This window comes from Pseudophryne corroboree, chromosome 5 (genome assembly GCF_028390025.1).
Source record: "Pseudophryne corroboree isolate aPseCor3 chromosome 5, aPseCor3.hap2, whole genome shotgun sequence".
NCBI lineage: Eukaryota > Metazoa > Chordata > Amphibia > Anura > Myobatrachidae > Pseudophryne > Pseudophryne corroboree.
Window position 1 is genome coordinate 56,543,655 of NC_086448.1, and position 19,953 is coordinate 56,563,607.

Sequence of the window (19,953 nt, forward strand, 5' to 3'; positions counted from 1 at the left end):
AACAAGGGCCGTAGAGAACCTAGCCAGGCCCCGGTACTTTTGTGGGGGTGTGGCTTAATAGTGGAGGCATGCCCACCTCTCCTTACAAGAAATGTGTTTTAAAGTATTTGCACCAGCGCACACTAGATGGGGGCGGGGGGAGCAAGTGCCCCTCAGTCAGGGGCAGTTTGAGAGCCGGGGGCAATCAGTGCAGAAGCAGTCCCCCCAGGTTGCTGTGCTGCCACGGACAGGCAAGGGGGGTGATTAGTACCCACCTCTCTAAGTGCCCCTGCTTTCTATCTGCCCCATTGCTCTGTGTCCCCCTCTCTCTGCCCTCTGCACCCCCTCCCAGTTTACCTGTACTCACATCATATATGACCTGGGACCTGGTGTCCCTACCCCCCTCTCTGTGCAGTGAATGTAGTAGGGCGGGTTCGGTGACATCACCAGGTGCCGGGCTGCTGGGTGCAGGGAAAGGGAGTACTGATTGCGCTCTGCTACTACAGTGGCAGCAACTGTATGCTCCCTCTGTCTGCCCAATGTGCAAGAAACTGCCTGTTGGGGGGCTTGTGGACCCTGGCCCTTTTGAGCCCCTCCAACAAGTCCCGGGTAAAGAGTACCAACTACCCTCCTCTCGGTGCCAGTGGGTCCAAAGTTGACTTTCTTCTCTTCCACCAAACTCAGTTGAGTCCATGACAGCTGGAATTCACAGCCATAGCCAAACAAGTCTTTTGTATACAGTAGGTCACAGGTTCTCAATCTCGGTCCTCAGGACCCCACACGGTTCATTTTTTCCAGGTCACCTGTAGATTTTTAAAATGTGACAGTTGGTGACACACAGTGCAGCTGCTGGGTGATATGGAAAACGTGAACCGCGTGGGATCCTGAGGACTGAGTTTGAGAACCACTGCAGTAGGTGAAGCCCAGGATAGAATGGAACCAAAGATTTGCTCAGTAGAAGACAAGCCTGTGATTTATTAACTTGAAGCATGTTTACTATTATTTTAATAGGATGATCATTTGACAATACTACACTATTGGATGTATTTTGTAGTGATGTGCACCGGCAATTTTTCGGGTTTTGTGTTTTGGGTTCGGTTCCGCGGCCGTGTTTTGGGTTCGAACGCGTTTTGGCAAAACCTCACCGAAATTTTTTTGTCGGATTCGGGTGTGTTTTGGATTCGGGTGTTTTTTTCAAAATTCCCTAAAAAACAGCTTAAATCATAGAATTTGGGGGTCATTTTGATCCCATAGTATTATTAACCTCAATAACCATAATTTCCACTCATTTTCAGTCTATTCTGAACACCTCACACCTCACAATATTATTTTTAGTCCTAAAATTTGCACAGAGGTTGCTGGATGACTAAGCTAAGCGACCCAAGTGGCTGACACAAACACCTCGCCCATCTAGGAGTGGCACTGCAGTGTCACGCAGGATGGCCCTTCAAAAAAATACTCCCCAAACAGCACATGACGCAAAGAAAAAAAGAGGCGCAATGAGGTAGCTGTGTGACTAAGATAAGCGACCCAAGTGGCCGACACAAACACCTGGCCCATCTAGGAGTGGCACTGCAGTGTCACGCAGGATGGCCCTTCAAAAAAATACTCCCCAAACAGCACATGACGCAAAGAAAAAAAGAGGCGCAATGAGGTAGCTGTGTGACTAAGATAAGCGACCCAAGTGGCCGACACAAACACCTGGCCCATCTAGGAGTGGCACTGCAGTGTCACGCAGGATGGCCCTTCAAAAAAATACTCCCCAAACAGCACATGACGCAAAGAAAAAAAGAGGCGCAATGAGGTAGCTGTGTGACTAAGATAAGCGACCCAAGTGGCCGACACAAACACCTGGCCCATCTAGGAGTGGCACTGCAGTGTCACGCAGGATGGCCCTTCAAAAAAATACTCCCCAAACAGCACATGACGCAAAGAAAAAAAGAGGCGCAATGAGGTTGCTGTGTGACTAAGATAAGCGACCCAAGTGGCCGACACAAACACCTGGCCCATCTAGGAGTGGCACTGCAGTGTCACGCAGGATGGCCCTTCAAAAAAATACTCCCCAAACAGCACATGACGCAAAGAAAAAAAGAGGCGCAATGAGGTAGCTGTGTGACTAAGCTAAGCGACCCTAGTGGCCGACACAAACACCTGGCCCATCTAGGAGTGGCACTGCAGTGTCACGCAGGATGGCCCTTCAAAAAAATACACCCCAAACAGCACATGAGGCAAAGAAAAAAAGAGGCGCAATGAGGTAGCTGTGTGACTAAGCAAAGCGACCCTAGTGGCTGGCGTTGTCCGATGCCACAAATCCCCAGGAGAGTCCAATTGGGGTAAGCCATTCTGCGATGATCTTCCTCAGTTGCCGTAAGAGGTTTTTAGCTGTGTGCGTATTCTGGAAAGCAGTGATACAAAGCGTAGCCTGCCTAGGAACGAGTTGGCGTTTGCGAGATGCTGCTACAGGTGCCGCCGCTGCTGTTCTTGCAGCGGGAGGCAATACATCTACCCAGTGGGCTGTCACAGTCATGTAGTCCTGAGTCTGCCCTGCTCCACTTATACACATGTCCGTGGTTAAGTGGACATTGGGTACAACTGCATTTTTTAGGACACTGGTGACTCTTTTTCTGACATCTGTACATTCTCGGTATCGCCTGCCTAGAGAAATGGAACCTAGATGGTATTTGGTACCGGGGACACAGTACCTCAATCAAGTCTATAGTTGGCTCTGAAGTAACGATGGATACCGGAACCACGTTTCTCACCGCCCAGGCTGCCAAGGCCTCAGTTATCCGCTTTGCAGCAGGATGACTGCTGTGATATTTCATCTTCCTCGCAAAGGACTGTTGGACAGTCAATTGCTTACTGGAAGTAGTACAAGTGGTCTTCCGACTTCCCCTCTGGGATGACCATCGACTCCCAGCAGCAACAACAGCAGCGCCAGCAGCAGTAGGCGTTACACTCAAGGATGCATCGGAGGAATCCCAGGCAGGAGAGGACTCGTCAGACTTGCCAGTGACATGGCCTGCAGGACTATTGGCTTTCCTGGGTAAGGAGGAAATTGACACTGAGGGAGTTGGTGGTGTGGTTTGCGTGAGCTTGGTTACAAGAGGAAGGGATTTACTGGTCAGTGGACTGCTTCCGCTGTCGCCCAAAGTTTTTGAACTTGTCACTGACTTATGATGAATGCGCTGCAGGTGACGTATAAGGGAGGATGTTCCGAGGTGGTTAACGTCCTTACCCCTACTTATTACAGCTTGACAAAGGCCACACACGGCTTGACACCTGTTGTCCGCATTTGTGTTGAAATAATTCCACACCGAAGAGCTGATTTTTTTTGTATTTTGACCAGGCATGTCAATGGCCATATTCCTCCCACGGACAACAGGTGTCTCCCCGGGTGCCTGACTTAAACAAACCACCTCACCATCAGAATCCTCCTTGTCAATTTCCTTCCCCAGCGCCAGCAACACTCATATCCTCATCCTGGTGTACTTCAACACTGACATCTTCAATTTGACTATCAGGAACTGGACTGCGGGTGCTCCTTCCAGCACTTGCAGGGGGCGTGCAAATGGTGGAAGGCGCAAGCTCTTCCCGTCCAGTGTTGGGAAGGTCAGGCATCGCAACCGACACAATTGGACTCTCCTTGGGGATTTGTGATTTCGAAGAACGCACAGTTCTTTGCTGTGCTTTTGCCAGCTTAAGTCTTTTCATTTTTCTAGCGAGAGGCTGAGTGCTTCCATCCTCATGTGAAGCTGAACCACTAGCCATGAACATAGGCCAGGGCCTCAGCCGTTCCTTGCCACTCCGTGTCGTAAATGGCATATTGGCAAGTTTACGCTTCTCCTCAGACGCTTTTAATTTTGATTTTTGGGTCATTTTTTTACTGATCTTTTGTGTTTTGGATTTTACATGCTCTGTACTATGACATTGGGCATCAGCCTTGGCAGACGACGTTGATGGCATTTCATCGTCTCGGCCATGACTAGTGGCAGCAGCTTCAGCACGAGGTGGAAGTGGATCTTGATCTTTCCCTATTTTTTAACCTCCACATTTTTGTTCTCCATATTTTAATGTGCACAACTAAAAGACACCACAGGTATACAATGTAGATGAATGGATATAACTAGTATACTTTATGTATGACGATGAGTGACGACACAGAGGTAGGTACAGCAGTGGCCTACCATACTGCTATATACAGTATAATGGACCTGGTGGACACTGTCAGCAGACTGCGTTTACAGTATAAGAAAAAAAGACACCACAGGTATACAATGTAGATGGATGGATATACTACTAGTATACTTTATGTATGACGACGAGTGACGACACATAGGTAGGTACAGCAGTGGCCTACCGTACTGCTATATACAGTATAATGGACCTGGTGGACACTGTCAGCAGACTGCGTTTATAGTATAAAGAAAAAAAGACACCACAGGTATACAATGTAGATGGATGGATATACTACTAGTATACTTTATGTATGACGACGAGTGACGACACAGAGGTAGGTACAGCAGTGGCCTACCGTACTGCTATATACAGTATAATGGACCTGGTGGACACTGTCAGCAGACTGCGTTTATAGTATAAAGAAAAAAATACACCACAGGTATACAATGTAGATGGATGGATATATTACTAGTATACTTTATGTATGACGACGAGTGATGACACAGAGGTAGGTACAGCAGTGGCCTACCATACTGCTATATACAGTATAATGGACCTGGTGGACACTGTCAGCAGACTGCGTTTATAGTATAAAGAAAAAAAGACACCACAGGTATACAATGTAGATGGATGGATATACTACTAGTATACTTTATGTATGACGACGAGTGACGACACAGAGGTAGGTACAGCAGTGGCCTACCGTACTGCTATATACAGTATAATGGACCTGGTGGACACTGTCAGCAGACTGCGTTTATAGTATAAAAAAAAAGACACCACAGGTATACAATGTAGATGGATGGATATACTTCTAGTATACTTTATGTATGACGACGAGTGACGACACAGAGGTAGGTACAGCAGTGGCCTACCGTACTGCTATATACAGTATAATGGAACTGGTGGACACTGTCAGCAGACTGCGTTTATAGTATAAAGAAAAAAAGACACCACAGGAGTGTTTTTCAGGCAGACAAACCAGGGCCGAAACTAGGATTTCTGTCACCCGGGGCAAGGCAGTAATTTGGCGCCCCCCACCCCACCCCACCCAAAAAAAATTAACTAAAAACATAAATAAATAAAATAATAAATACAAAACACAGAAAACCCCACGTGCCCCCTGTACTAAATAGTATATTGTCAGGCGTCACATCATATAAGCCAATGTTACGAGGCCCGTAGCCCAAAGGGGCAAGGAGAGGCTACGGGCCCCGGAACATTGCTTGTTTGTTGTGACACCTGACAATATACTTGTAACACTTCAAAAGACCTGCTTGAGTGCCGATATATTTATATATCTATATGTGTATAATATATATTTATATAAATATTATATATATATATATATATATATATATAGTACAGTGTTTCTCCACATAACAGTGGAGAAAGATAGCACTCACCAGACTTGTTATATTAAGCGTAATAAAGTCATTTATTCAAAGAATACTTGGTTCCATGTAATCTTCATGTCAAAAACAAGGTATATATGGAAAGGGCTCACCAACGTTTCGGTCCTATATTCGGACCTTTCTCAAGGTATTTGCCAGTCAGTCAAATGCACAATCAAGAATACAGCAACATCAGTGTCAGCATAAGAGCAGGAACCAGGTAGATTCTTCCACTGTTATGTGGAGAAACACTGTACTGTACTATGAGTTTGACCCTTTGAGTGGATCAGACTTTGATTTGGCACCCCAGTCGTTACCTGCGTTGGGTGAGAGTGTGGGACTTCCCGTACATATATATATATATGTATATATATATATATATATATATATATATATATAGAGCAAGCGGATGGAGGCAGCACTCAGAGACTTTTCAATATAAAACGTGAACAAGTTTAATGGTGCATGTACGTTTTGGAGCCATAGCCCCGTCGGCTCCGAAACGTAGATGCACCATTAAACTTGTTCACGTTTAATATTGAAAAGTCTCTGAGTGCCGCCTCCATCCGCTTGCTACATTGGGGGCTATTGTGTCCATGAGGAAGGCACCGTGAGCACATCAGCACTTGCAGCCGAGGGCCTGCTAGAGTGCCGGATCATTCTGTATGTGTGTGTGTGTATATATATATATATATATATATATATATATACAGTATAATATATATATACAGTATAATATCTATATACATATAGATACACATACTGTATATATAATATAAAATATATTTTATATATAATATATTAAAAAAATATATATATATATTATATATATATATATATATATATATATATATATTAATGTGGGATACTCAGTATCCCACATTAACATATATATATATATATATATATATATATTTTGGCTCACTGACGTGACATTTTTTTTAAACCAGTCTCATACTGGTTTAAAAAAAATGTCACGTCAGTGAGCCAGTCAGTGTCAGTGTATATTTATTAACTAAGAAGTCACCAGTGCTGACTGTGTACTCTGCAGCCAGTGGACCACACTCACTGTGGAGGTAGCCGCCCGCCCGCAGCACGCACCTACTTTTTTTGCAGCCAGCCCAGGTCGGATTTGATTATATTTATTTTTTGCCGCGGCCGCCGGCGCCAGAGACTCCCGCCTCCTCCAGCTCCGTGCTCTAGCCGGGTGCGCACGTCACGCCACATGCACGTGCGCGTGCGACGTCATGACGTCACACGCGCGATGTGCCTGCACCCGCATCCCGGAACACAGATGAGCCGCGTCTAGTAGTGCTGCTGCTGGCTTCTTACAGCCGGTCAGTAGCTACAGACGAACTGGGCTCATTAGCGCCCCCTACAGCCCAGCACCCGGGGCACGTGACCCCCTAGCCCCCCCTTAGTTTCGGCCCTAGAGAAACGTATACTGGTGGTCACTGTCAGCAAAACTCTGCACTGTACTCCTGCTATAGCTGCTCCCCAGTCTCCCCCACAATTAAGCAGTGTGAGCACTCAGCACAGTCAGATATATCATGCAGCACATTGAGGCTATGGAGCGTTTTTCTCAGGCAGAGAACGGATAAAAAAAAACTAGCAAAACTCTGCACTGTACTCCTCCTAACAGCTGCTCCCCAATCCTCCCCACAATAAGCTAAGCAATAGCAATCAATCAGATCAACTAACTCTAAGGCTCTATAACTAAACGGAGAGGACGCCAGCCACGTCCTCTCCCTATCAATCTCAATGCACGTGTGAAAATGGCGGCGACGCGCGGCTGCTTATATAGAATCCGAATCTCGCGAGAATCCGACTGCGGGATGATGACGTTCGGGCGCGCTAGGGTTAGCCGAGCAAGGCGGGAGGATCCGAGTCTGCTCGGTCCCGTGTAAAAAAGAGTGAAGTTCGGGGGGGTTCGGTTTCAGAGAAACCGAACCCGCTCATCACTAGTATTTTGTCTCTCTGGGTGTTATCCATGGACAAATAGCATTGAAGAACATCTGGCCATTATTTCAGGAAATCCTCATTTTCAATATTATTCCAGATAAGATATACTGCGATTTTTACAAAAATATTCAGTATTGCATTAATTACTATGGACATGGCCGCAACTAGGGGGGGGGGCTAAGGGGGCATGCATCCCGGGTGCAGAATCTGAGAGGGTGCAGAGATGGGTACTCTGCCTCCACTCCTTCCTCTCAGCCCTAAGGGGCTACCTTCTGCCGGGTCCACTGTAGTTACCCGCTCCCCAGCACAACCAATGAAACGTTCCCCTCGCCTGCAAGTAGAGCGCTAATGAATGAGATGGGGTGGAGACCAAGGACTCTTCAATCCCCTCTCATTTCCCAAGCGCTGGTCCATGGCCGCTCACACACTCATGTGCCTGTGTAAGCCATGTCTGCCCCCAGGCCTGTTCCCCAGCGCCTCCCCCTTCCAGCAGAGGAGGACAGGGTCCTAAGAAGCTATCTACTGCTGGGTCCCAGTACCCTCGCTGCATGTCCCCGCTGATCAATACCACCAATGTGGACTCCTGGGAAACCAAACCCCCCCCCACCCATCAACTAGAACAATTATGAATGGGGAGGGGTGGCCGTTCACACATTTCTGTAAACTGTGTCTGTCCCCTTTGCTGCATGACAGCTCCACCAGAGGGGGACATGGCGAGAGGAAGCAGTAGCAGCCAATAATTAGTCTGGGCACTGAAGTGAGGTCTCTATATGCCAGGACAGCTGCTGCCTCCCAAAGTGTGGTCCTAGGTCCCAACCAGCATACAGGGCTTTGTAGTCCTACAGCAGTTGGAGTCCCCCCCCCTCCCCCAGGGTGTGTGATACAGTGACTGCATGGCTTATATCCGGTATATAACACCAGCCAGTCCTAGGGACTCCTCTCTGCAGCCAGGATAACCCACATTGTGTGTGTGTCCCTCCCCAGAAGTTTGGTACTTCTCCTCTTTAATTGGTTGTAGGTCCTTACTGGCATACTGAGCTTTGTAGTCCTACAGCAGTTGGACAGTCAGAGTCCCCCACCATACTGTATCTGAGGTGTATGTTAGTTTTCTTGTATTCCTATCCATTTTCCTAGAGAATGTGTACTGGATGCACCCTGACGATGCTGGTTGTCACTTTGCCAACTGTTCATTCATGTGTTTTTGACATAGTTCCAAAGTGTGTGTGTGTGCATGGGGGGCGCCAAATTACTGTCTTGCCCCGGGTGTCAAAAATCCTAGTTTCGGCCCTGCTATGGAGGATACTGTATTTATTAAAAATTCGGCGAGAGATAAAGTGGGTAGAGATAAAGTACCAACTAATCAATGTCTGTTGTGTTACAGGCTTTGTTTGAAAAATGACAGGAGCTGATTGGTTGGTGCTTTTTGTTCCCTCCACTTTATCTCTCTCCAAGCTTTGGTAGATCCCCCCGACCTCCAACTGTTATTTTATACACTAAACTATACAGCACTTTTTGATTATATTATATAGATATAGATTAAATAGAATATATAGATAACTTACACTTTACACCTTTTTTGGCAGGTATACCAACACCGGAATCCCGACAGCCATCAGAACACCAATGACAGAAATTTGAGCGCCTGAAATTTTTCGGGTTTTGTGTTTTGGTTTTGGGTTCGGTTCCGCGGCCGTGTTTTGGGTTCGACCGCGTTTTGGCAAAACCTCACCGAATTTTTTTTGTCGGATTCGGGTGTGTTTTGGATTCGGGTGTTTTTTTCAAAAAACCCTAAAAAACAGCTTAAATCATAGAATTTGGGGGTCATTTTGATCCCAAAGTATTATTAACCTCAAAAACCATAATTTCCACTCATTTTCAGTCTATTCTGAATACCTCACACCTCACAATATTATTTTTAGTCCTAAAATTTGCACCGAGGTCGCTGGATGACTAAGCTAAGCGACCCTAGTGGCTGACACAAACACCTGGCCCATCTAGGAGTGGCACTGCAGTGTCACGCAGGATGGCCCTTCCAAAAAACACTCCCCAAACAGCACATGACGCAAAGAAAAAAAGAGGCGCAATGAGGTAGCTGTGTGAGTAAGCTAAGCGACCCTAGTGGCCGACACAAACACCTGGCCCATCTAGGAGTGTCACTGCAGTGTCACGCAGGATGGCCCTTCCAAAAAACACTCCCCAAACAGCACATGACGCAAAGAAGAAAAAAAGAGGCGCAATGAGGTAGCTGTGTGAGTAAGATAAGCGACCCTAGTGGCCGACACAAACACCTGGCCCATCTAGGAGTGGCACTGCAGTGTCACGCAGGATGGCCCTTCCAAAAAACACTCGCCAAACAGCACATGACACAAAGAAGAAAAAAAGAGGCGCAATGAGGTAGCTGTGTGAGTAAGCTAAGCGACCCTAGTGGCCGACACAAACACCTGGCCCATCTAGGAGTGGCACTGCAGTGTCACGCAGGATGGCCCTTCCAAAAAACACTCCCCAAACAGCACATGACGCAAAGAAAAAAAGAGGCGCAATGAGGTAGCTGACTGTGTGAGTAAGATAAGCGACCCTAGTGGCCGACACAAACACCGGGCCCATCTAGGAGTGGCACTGCAGTGTCACGCAGGATGGCCCTTCCAAAAAACCCTCCCCAAACAGCACATGACGCAAAGAAAAAAAGAGGCGCAATGAGGTAGCTGACTGTGTGAGTAAGATAAGCGACCCTAGTGGCCGACACAAACACCGGGCCCATCTAGGAGTGGCACTGCAGTGTCACGCAGGATGTCCCTTCCAAAAAACCCTCCCCAAACAGCACATGACGCAAAGAAAAAAAGAGGCGCGATGAGGTAGCTGACTGTGTGAGTAAGATAAGCGACCCTAGTGGCCGACACAAACACCGGGCCCATCTAGGAGTGGCACTGCAGTGTCACGCAGGATGTCCCTTCCAAAAAACCCTCCCCAAACAGCACATGACGCAAAGAAAAAAAGAGGCGCAATGAGATAGCTGACTGTGTGAGTAAGATAAGCGACCCTAGTGGCCGACACAAACACCGGGCCCATCTAGGAGTGACACTGCAGTGTCACGCAGGATGGCCCTTCCAAAAAACCCTCCCCAAACAGCACATGACGCAAAGAAAAAAAGAGGCGCAATGAGGTAGCTGACTGTGTGAGTAAGATAAGCGACCCTAGTGGCCGACACAAACACCGGGCCCATCTAGGAGTGGCACTGCAGTGTCACGCAGGATGTCCCTTCCAAAAAACCCTCCCCAAACAGCACATGACGCAAAGAAAAAAAGAGGCGCAATGAGGTAGCTGACTGTGTGAGTAAGATAAGCGACCCTAGTGGCCGACACAAACACCGGGCCCATCTAGGAGTGGCACTGCAGTGTCACGCAGGATGGCCCTTCCAAAAAACCCTCCCCAAACAGCACATGACGCAAAGAAAAAGAAAAATTGTCCTTGGGCCCTCCCACCCACCCTTATGTTGTATAAACAGGACATGCACACTTTAACCAACCCATCATTTCAGTGACAGGGTCTGCCACACGACTGTGACTGATATGACGGGTTGGTTTGGACCCCCCCCCAAAAAGAAGCAATTAATCTCTCCTTGCACAAACTGGCTCTACAGAGGCAAGATGTCCACCTCATCATCATCCTCCGATATATCACCGTGTACATCCCCCTCCTCACAGATTATCAATTCGTCCCCACTGGAATCCACCATCTCAGCTCCCTGTGTACTTTGTGGAGGCAATTGCTGCTGGTCAATGTCTCCGCGGAGGAATTGATTATAATTCATTTTAATGAACATCATCTTCTCCACATTTTCTGGATGTAACCTCGTACGCCGATTGCTGACAAGGTGAGCGGCGGCACTAAACACTCTTTCGGAGTACACACTTGTGGGAGGGCAACTTAGGTAGAATAAAGCCAGTTTGTGCAAGGGCCTCCAAATTGCCTCTTTTTCCTGCCAGTATAAGTACGGACTGTGTGACGTGCCTACTTGGATGCGGTCACTCATATAATCCTCCACCATTCTTTCAATGTTGAGAGAATCATATGCAGTGACAGTAGACGACATGTCCGTAATCGTTGTCAGGTCCTTCAGTCCGGACCAGATGTCAGCATCAGCAGTCGCTCCAGACTGCCCTGCATCACCGCCAGCGGGTGGGCTCGGAATTCTGAGCCTTTTCCTCGCACCCCCAGTTGCGGGAGAATGTGAAGGAGGAGATGTTGACAGGTCGCGTTCCGCTTGACTTGACAATTTTCTCACCAGCAGGTCTTTCAACCCCAGCAGACTTGTGTCTGCCGGAAAGAGAGATCCAAGGTAGGCTTTAAATCTAGGATCGAGCACGGTGGCCAAAATGTAGTGCTCTGATTTCAACAGATTGACCACCCGTGAATCCTTGTTAAGCGAATTAAGGGCTCCATCCACAAGTCCCACATGCCTAGCGGAATCGCTCCGTGTTAGCTCCTCCTTCAATGTCTCCAGCTTCTTCTGCAAAAGCCTGATGAGGGGAATGACCTGACTCAGGCTGGCAGTGTCTGAACTGACTTCACGTGTGGCAAGTTCAAAGGGCATCAGAACCTTGCACAACGTTGAAATCATTCTCCACTGCGCTTGAGACAGGTGCATTCCACCTCCTATATCGTGCTCAATTGTATAGGCTTGAATGGCCTTTTGCTGCTCCTCCAACCTCTGAAGCATATAGAGGGTTGAATTCCACCTCGTTACCACTTCTTGCTTCAGATGATGGCAGGGCAGGTTCAGTAGTTTTTGGTGGTGCTCCAGTCTTCTGTACGTGGTGCCTGTACGCCGAAAGTGTCCCGCAATTCTTCTGGCCACCGACAGCATCTCTTGCACGCCCCTGTCGTTTTTTAAAAAATTCTGCACCACCAAATTCAAGGTATGTGCAAAACATGGGACGTGCTGGAATTTGCCCATATTTAATGCACACACAATATTGCTGGCGTTGTCCGATGCCACAAATCCACAGGAGAGTCCAATTGGGGTAAGCCATTCCGCGATGATCTTCCTCAGTTGCCGTAAGAGGTTTTCAGCTGTGTGCGTATTCTGGAAAGCGGTGATACAAAGCGTAGCCTGCCTAGGAAAGAGTTGGCGTTTGCGAGATGCTGCTACTGGTGCCGCCGCTGCTGTTCTTGCGACGGGAGTCCATACATCTACCCAGTGGGCTGTCACAGTCATATAGTCCTGACCCTGCTCTGCTCCACTTGTCCACATGTCCGTGGTTAAGTGGACATTGGGTCCAGCTGCATTTTTTAGGACACTGGTGAGTCTTTTTCTGAGGTCCGTGTACATTTTCGGTATCGCCTGCCTAGAGAAGTGGAACCTAGATGGTATTTGGTAACGGGGGCACACTGCCTCAATAAATTGTCTAGTTCCCTGTGAACTAACGGCGGATACCGGACGCACGTCTAACACCAACATAGTTGTCAAGGCCTCAGTTATCCGCTTTGCAGCAGGATGACTGCTGTGATATTTCATCTTCCTCGCAAAGGACTGTTGAACAGTCAATTGCTTACTGGAAGTAGTACAAGTGGGCTTACGACTTCCCCTCTGGGATGACCATCGACTCCCAGCAGCAACAACAGCAGCGCCAGCAGCAGTAGGCGTTACACGCAAGGATGCATCGGAGGAATCCCAGGCAGGAGAGGACTCGTCAGAATTGCCAGTGACATGGCCTGCAGGACTATTGGCATTCCTGGGGAAGGAGGAAATTGACACTGAGGGAGTTGGTGGGGTGGTTTGCGTGAGCTTGGTTACAAGAGGAAGGGATTTACTGGTCAGTGGACTGCTTCCGCTGTCACCCAAAGTTTTTGAACTTGTCACTGACTTATTATGAATGCGCTGCAGGTGACGTATAAGGGAGGATGTTCCGAGGTGGTTAACGTCCTTACCCCTACTTATTACAGCTTGACAAAGGGAACACACGGCTTGACACCTGTTGTCCGCATTTCTGTTGAAATAGTTCCACACCGAAGAGCTGATTTTTTTGGTATTTTCACCAGGCATGTCAACGGCCATATTCCTCCCACGGACAACAGGTGTCTCCCCGGGTGCCTGACTTAAACAAACCACCTCACCATCAGAATCCTCCTGGTCAATTTCCTCCCCAGCGCCAGCAACACCCATATCCTCCTCATCCTGGTGTACTTCAACACTGACATCTTCAATCTGACTATCAGGAACTGGACTGCGGGTGCTCCTTCCAGCACTTGCAGGGGGCGTGCAAATGGTGGAAGGCGCATGCTCTTCACGTCCAGTGTTGGGAAGGTCAGGCATCGCAACCGACACAATTGGACTCTCCTTGTGGATTTGGGATTTCGAAGAACGCACAGTTCTTTGCGGTGCTACTGCTTTTGCCAGCTTGAGTCTTTTCATTTTTCTAGCGAGAGGCTGAGTGCCTCCATCCTCATGTGAAGCTGAACCACTAGCCATGAACATAGGCCAGGGCCTCAGCCGTTCCTTGCCACTCCGTGTGGTAAATGGCATATTGGCAAGTTTACGCTTCTCCTCCGACAATTTTATTTTAGGTTTTGGAGTCCTTTTTTTACTGATATTTGGTGTTTTGGATTTGACATGCTCTGTACTATGACATTGGGCATCGACCTTGGCAGACGACGTTGCTGGCATTTCATCGTCTCGGCCATGACTAGTGGCAGCAGCTTCAGCACGAGGTGGAAGTGGATCTTGATCTTTCCCTAATTTTGGAACCTCAACATTTTTGTTCTCCATATTTTAATAGGCACAACTAAAAGGCACCTCAGGTAAACAATGGAGATGGATGGATACTAGTATACAATTATGAATGGACTGCCGAGTGCCGACACAGAGGTAGCTACAGCCGTGGACTACCGTACTGTACTGTGTCTGCTGCTAATATAGACTGGATGATAATGAGATGTAGTATGTATGTATAAAGAAGAAAGAAAATAAAACCACGGGTAGGTGGTATACAATTATGGACGGACTGCCGAGTGCCGACACAGAGGTAGCTACAGCCGTGGACTACCGTACTGTACTGTGTCTGCTGCTAATATAGACTGGTTGATAATGAGATGTAGTATGTATGTATAAAGAAGAAAGAAAAAAAAACCACGGGTAGGTGGTATACAATTATGGATGGACTGCCGAGTGCCGACACAGAGGTAGCTACAGCCGTGGACTACCGTACTGTACTGTGTCTGCTGCTAATATAGACTGGTTGATAATGAGATGTAGTATGTATGTATAAAGAAGAAAGAAAAAAAAACCACGGGTAGGTGGTATACAATTATGGATGGACTGCCGAGTGCCGACACAGAGGTAGCTACAGCCGTGGACTACCGCACTGTACTGTATCTGCTGCTAATATAGACTGGATGATAATGAGATGTAGTATGTATAAAGAAGAAAGAAAAAAAAACCACGGGTAGGTGGTATACAATTATGGATGGACTGCCGAGTGCCGACACAGAGGTAGCTACAGCCGTGGACTACCGTACTGTACTGTGTCTGCTGCTAATATAGACTGGTTGATAATGAGATGTAGTATGTATGTATAAAGAAGAAAGAAAAAAAAACCACGGGTAGGTGGTATACAATTATGGATGGACTGCCGAGTGCCGACACAGAGGTAGCTACAGCCGTGGACTACCGTACTGTACTGTGTCTGCTGCTAATATAGACTGGATGATAATGAGATGTAGTATGTATAAAGAAGAAAGAAAAAAAAAACCACGGGTAGGTGGTATACAATTATGGATGGACTGCCGAGTGCCGACACAGAGGTAGCTACAGCCGTGGACTACCGTACTGTACTGTGTCTGCTGCTAATATAGACTGGTTGATAATGAGATGTAGTATGTATGTATAAAGAAGAAAGAAAAAAAAACCACGGGTAGGTGGTATACAATTATGGACGGACTGCCGAGTGCCGACACAGAGGTAGCTACAGCCGTGGACTACCGTACTGTACTGTGTCTGCTGCTAATATAGACTGGTTGATAATGAGATGTAGTATGTATGTATAAAGAAGAAAGAAAAAAAAAACACGGGTAGGTGGTATACAATTATGGATGGACTGCCGAGTGCCGACACAGAGGTAGCTACAGCCGTGGACTACCGTACTGTACTGTGTCTGCTGCTAATATAGACTGGATGATAATGAGATGTAGTATGTATAAAGAAGAAAGAAAAAAAAACCACGGGTAGGTGGTATACAATTATGGATGGACTGCCGAGTGCCGACACAGAGGTAGCTACAGCCGTGGACTACCGTACTGTACTGTGTCTGCTGCTAATATAGACTGGTTGATAATGAGATGTAGTATGTATGTATAAAGAAGAAAGAAAAAAAAACCACGGGTAGGTGGTATACAATTATGGACGGACTGCCGAGTGCCGACACAGAGGTAGCTACAGCCGTGGACTACCGTACTGTACTGTGTCTGCTGCTAATATAGACTGGATGATAATGAGATGTAGTATGTATAAAGAAGAAAGAAAAAAAAACCACGGGTAGGTGGTATACAATTATGGATGGACTGCCGAGTGCCGACACAGAGGTAGCTACAGCCGTGGACTACCGTACTGTACTGTGTCTGCTGCTAATATAGACTGGATGATAATGAGATGTAGTATGTATAAAGAAGAAAGAAAAAAAAAACCACGGGTAGGTGGTATACAATTATGGATGGACTGCCGAGTGCCGACACAGAGGTAGCTACAGCCGTGAACTACCGTACTGTGTCTGCTGCGACTGGATGATAAATAATGATATAAAAAATATATATATATCACTACTGCAGCCGGACAGGTATATATTATATAATGACGGACCTGCTGGACACTGTCTGTCAGCAGAATGAGTTTTTTATAGAATAAAAAAAAAAACACCACACAAGTCACACGACGAGTGTTTAACTTTTTCAGGCAATCACAATATAGTATACTATACTGGTGGTCAGTGTGGTCAGGTCACTGGTCAGTCACACTGGCAGTGGCACTCCTGCCTGCAGCAAAAGTGTGCACTGTTTAATTTTAATAATATGTATGTACTCCTGGCTCCTGCTATAACCTATAACTGCTCCCCAGTCTCCCCCACAATTAAGCTGTGTGAGCACAGTCAGATATTATACATAGATGATGCAGCACACTGGGCTGAGCACAGATATGGTATGTGACTGAGTCACTGTGTATCGTTTTTTTCAGGCAGAGAACGGATTATATTAAATAAAACTGCACTGGTGGTCACTGGTCAGTGGTCAGTCACTAGTAAACTCTGCACTCTCTAGTACTCCTAAGCTCCAGTAAATCAAGTGTCTCTGGGGTATATTTACTAAGCTCCCGATTTTGACCGAGATGCCGTTTTTTCTTCAAAGTGTCATCTCGGTTAATCTCGGTCATTTACTAAACACTAATCACGGCAGTGATGAGGGCATTCGTAATTTTTTGCTAGTTCAGGTAAAAAATTACGAATGAATACACCATCGGTCAAATTACGCCTGTTTAGATATGAATCTCGGTCATTTACTAAGAAGTGCAAAGCAAAAAAACACAAAACACTGCCGTGAAAAATTACAACTCGTAAAAAAGTCCTAAAAAAAACAGACCTGCTTTTTTTTTCCGTGATTTGAGATGCATGCAGGGATCCATGAGATCCGTGCATGTATATCAGTGGGAAGGGGTGGGAAAGAGCTTATTTTTGCCAAAAAAATTGCGTGGGGTCCCCCCTCCTAAGCATAACCAGCCTCGGGCTCTTTGAGCCGATCCTGGTTGCAGAAATATGGGGGGAAAAATGACAGGGGTTCCCCCATATTTAAGCAACCAGCATCGGGCTCTGCGCCTGGTCCTGGTCCCAAAAATACGGGGGACAAAAAGAGTAGGGGTCCCCCGTATTTTTAAAACCAGCACCGGGCTCCACTAGCTGGACAGATAATGCCACAGCCGGGGGTCACTTTTATACAGCGCCCTGCGGCCGTGGCATCAAAAATCCAACTAGTCACCCCTGGCCGGGGTACCCTGGGGGAGTGGGGACCCCTTCAATCAAGGGGTCCCCCCCCCCCAGCCACCCAAGGGTTAGGGGTGAAGCCCGAGGCTGTCCCCCCCCCATCCAATGGGCTGCGGATGGGGAGGCTGATAGCCATTTGTGATAATGAAAAGATATTGTTTTTAGTAGCAGTACTACAAGTCCCAGCAAGCCTCCCCCGCATGCTGGTACTTGGAGAACCACAAGTACCAGCATGCGGCAGAAAAACGGGCCCGCTGGTACCTGTAGTACTACCACTAAAAAAATACCCAAAAAAACACAAGACACACACACCGTGAAAGTATAATTTTATTACATACATACACACATACATACATACTTACCTTATGTTCTCACGCAGGTCGGTCCTCTTCTCCAGTAGAATCCAAGGGCTACCTGTTTACCTGTTGAAGAAATTCTACTCACCAGATCCATGGGTCCAGGCTCCTCGGCAAATCCAGGGTTAATCCACGTACTTGAATAAATAAAAAAAAACGGTGTCCCGACCACGAACTGAAAGGGGACCCATGTTTGCACATGGGTCACCTTCCCACGAATGCCAGAAACCCACTTTGACTTCTGTCTAAGTGGGTTTCTTCAGCCAATCAGGGAGTGCCACGTTGTAGCACTCTCCTGATCAGCTGTGTGCTGCTGTCCTCACTGACAGGCGGCACACGGCAGTGTTACAATGTAGCGCCTATGCGCTCCATTGTAACCAATGCTGGGAACTTTCTGCTCAGCGGTGACGTCACTTTAGGTCAACCGCAGGGCAGAAAGATCCCATCATTGGTTACAATGTAGCGCATAGGCGCTACATTGTAACACTGCCGTGTGCTGCCTGTCAGTGAGGACAGGAGCACACAGCTGATCAGGAGAGTGCTACAACGTGGCACTCCCTGATTGGCTGAAGAAACCCACTTAGTCAGAAGGCAAAGTGGGTTTCTGGCATTCGTGGAAAGGTGACCCATGTGCAAACATGGGTCACCTTTCAGTTCGAGGTCGGGCAACCGTTTTTTTGTTTTATTCAAGTACGTGGATTATCCCTGGATTTGCCGAGGAGCCTGGACCACTGGATCTGGTGAGTAGAATTTCTTCAACAGGTAGCCCTTGGATTCTACTGGAGAAGAGGACCGACCTGCGTGAGAACATAAGGTAAGTATGTATGTATGTGTGTATGTATGTAATAAAATTATACTTTCACGGTGTGTGTGTCTTGTGTTTTTTTGGGTATTTTTTTAGTGGTAGAACTACAGGTACCAGCGGGCCCGTTTTTCCGCCGCATGCTGGTACTTGTGGTTCTCCAAGTACCAGCATGCGGGGGAGGCTTGCTGGGACTTGTAGTACTGCTACTAAAAACAATATCTTTTCATTATCACAAATGGCTATCAGCCTCCCCATCCGCAGCCCATTGGATGGGGGGGGACAGCCTCGGGCTTCACCCCTGGCCCTTGGGTGGCTGGGGGGGGGGGACCCCTTGATTGAAGGGGTCCCCACTCCCCCAGGGTACCCCGGCCAGGGGTGACTAGTTGGATTTTTGATGCCACGGCCGCAGGGCACTGTATAAAAGTGACCCCCGGCTGTGGCATTATCTGTCCAGCTAGTGGAGCCCGGTGCTGGTTTTAAAAATACGGGGGACCCCTACTCTTTTTGTCCCCCGTATTTTTGGAACCAGGACCAGGCGCAGAGCCCGATGCTGGTTGCTTAAATATGGGGGAACCCCTGTCAATTTTGTCCCCATATTTCTGCAACCAGGATCGGCTCAAAGAGCCCGAGGCTGGTTATGCTTAGGAGGGGGGACCCCACGCATTTTTTTTTTGGGATTTTACATTGTTTAATTAAAAAAAAAAAAAAATAAGAACCCCAGCACGGATCACACAGATCCGGCCGAGATTGATTGTAAAAAAAAACGGCAGTGTTTTGCTAATCACTGCCGTAAAAATAGGTAAAAAAAAACGAATGACATCGACATCGGAAGAAAAGAAAAACCCGAATACGACAGCTTAGTAAATCCATCGTAATCAATTCAAAAAGTTGCAGTTTTACACTGTCGATGTCATTCGTGATTGAACTTTGACCTTTTTTCGGAAATTACGAATCTTAGTAAATTTACCCCTCTGTCTCAATCTCACTCTCTCTCTTCTAATCTAAATGGAGAGGACGCCAGCCACGTCCTCTCCCTATCAATCTCAATGCACGTGTGAAAATGGCGGCGACGCGCGGCTCCTTATATAGAATCCGAGTCTCGCGATAGAATCCGAGCCTCGCGAGAATCCGACAGCGTCATGATGACGTTCGGGCGCGCTCGGGTTAACCGAGCAAGGCGGGAAGATCCGAGTCGCTCGGCCCTGTGTAAAAAAAACTGAAGTTCGGGCGGGTTCGGATTCAGAGGAACCGAACCC